Raw genomic sequence first — 2,406 nt, 5'->3', positions numbered from 1 at the left:
CAAACAGGAAGATGGACAGGAAGAGTAAAAGAAGGTACCAGGAAAGGCAGGACAGACCATCTTCCTCCCAACTAAATTTATTCCAGCAAGATGTGGCAGGAGACAACCCCTGAGGGCCTTCTGGAGTTTATCCCAGCAAACTGTCCTCTCCCCAAGCAATGGCAAAGTCGGAAAAACCCATCCGTACCAGACGTCTGGATGAATGACACAGGCAATTACAGGGTGATAGCCTAAATTTCTCTTTTATCTATATACAAGAAGGCCACTGTGCAAAGCAAACTAGTTACCTGCTGTGCCTATATGGAGCCCAGATGAAACTAGTGGGTCTCTTTGCAGACACTGCAGCCTTACTGATTGAAAAAGGGTGCAGAATCAGGACCAGTCTCAATAGTCCATCAGAGGAGGCAGCAATCAAGACTAAGGTTTTAGCATTTAGGACTTTTGTAACACAGCTAAATAGCAAGGTGAAATGCTGTACACATCATATTACCTACAGTACCTGCATTCTATTGTATTGCAACTAAAATATTTTAAGAGCTCCAGTAACCCCAGGTAATTATCTTGGAACTAGCTAAACAAACAGCCATTTCAAACATCCTATTGGAGTTTTAGATCTAAAAAAGTGGTGTATATACAGGGTGGTATTCTGCCACCCTGTATATTGTTAAAGCAATTTCAGCAGCTTAATTCCTGGAGTATGACATCTTATCAGCAGTGACACTATTCCATCCAAATACAGCGTGGTTGGTAATAGATAAAAAATGAAAAAGAATGATAATGGGTGGGGGCAAGAGTAGTATGACAATGAAGGAACTAAAAAGCTTAGTTTTGGCAAGGCCAAGTGAAGTGTTAATGCCACTGAGTTTTATTGCCTCACAAATGACGAGTTGGCACATGCCTTTAGTTGAAAAGGCTAAGTTCACATAATTAAGAATTGACTCCATGTAACCATTATATATATTCATACATACACACACACACACACACACACACGTATGTATGTATGTACAACAGGCTCGCCTTTCAGGGCTGGGTCTCAGTGCCAGCCGGCCGGCCGCCTGTTCTGGTCTAAATCCCTGCCTCACTTTCCTGCCATGCCTTGCTGAAAATAATATGAATGTTATTTCTAAGGCGGGAGGCTGCCCATTGTTTGACCTCCTTATAACAAGGGCCTAAGTACATGCTCTAACCCCCCCTTACATGTGTCCCATGCCTCACAGCTTTTGCTATGTCACATCCAGTATTTCCATATTGTCAATATCAATATTTCTGTCACATCTGGTATTTCCATATTATCCCATCCAATATATCTATTTCCCCAAGTCAGTGGCTCTGCCCCTAACTAGGGCCACTCTTCTTTATCACCCTCAACTGGGCCACTCTACCCACTCAACCCCTCACTGGGCCACTTTACTCTCCTGGTCCCTCACTGGGCCACTGGGTTCTTTCACCCAGTGCGGCTCAGGTGGCTGCTGCTGTGCCTGGCCTCCTGCACTGGGATCTTCCACCCTGTAAGCTCAGGTGGCTGCCGCCATGCCCGGCCCCTAACACTGGGGTCTCTTACCCTGTAGGCTCAGGTGGCTGCTGCCATACCTGGCTGGCCCCACTACACTGGGCTCCTGTGTCCCCTTCTGGGCTTGCCTGGCCCAGGTCTCTTTCCTTGTCAGTAACCCACCCATAGGCAAGGGCTGGGGTTTTTATGGCACCCTTCCTCACCTTTCACTGGGGTGGTAACTGGCCTGGCATTTCTGGGGGACTGTTCTGCCATGAACAGTCCCACCAGACCACCCATCCCTGGCAGGGTGCAGTTTTAGGTCATGCCCACAACCAGGAGCCTCCAAACCATCCCCATTGCTTCTGCCCTTATTGTGCCTGCCTCTGTTCTATTAGGCGCTCTCTTGCAGCCCTGGCCCAAACTAGTGATCTTTTTTGTCCAAGGCCTGGGGTGGGACCCCAAAGGCTACCCCGGCTGATGTTCGGGGTTCCCCTTATCTCGCCTGCCACGACTTTGAATGTAACCTCAGTGGAGGGGTTCCCCCTTGAGGTAGCCTTCAGGGCCATCACGCCACGTGGTGGGCACTCACGGGGCTCTGACCTGCCCTACACCCCAGCCATTCGCCACCTTCACCAAGCGCCCCGGTTTCTTCTCAGGCTCTCCCCTGGTATCTCCTGGCTATCCGGCCATGAGCATCCAGTGGCCCAAGGACTCAGCTCAAATGTATAGGCACTGAGGCCCTCTGCCCTAGCCTCGTCTATCCCTAGGCCCAGCTCCCTATCTTACCCACACCGTGATAGCTGTGCACTCCCCACCACCATGATTGCTGGAGCAAAGTGGGAACCAGCGGGCCCAGAGTTCCCCTGAACGTAGCAGCTGGTCCCACTCGGGGCTCCTCCCTACGGTAGCTT

Source organism: Alligator sinensis, unplaced genomic scaffold, assembly GCF_000455745.1.
Source record: "Alligator sinensis unplaced genomic scaffold, ASM45574v1 scaffold861_1, whole genome shotgun sequence".
Taxonomy (NCBI): domain Eukaryota; kingdom Metazoa; phylum Chordata; order Crocodylia; family Alligatoridae; genus Alligator; species Alligator sinensis.
Note: the sequence above shows the minus strand (reverse complement) of the source record.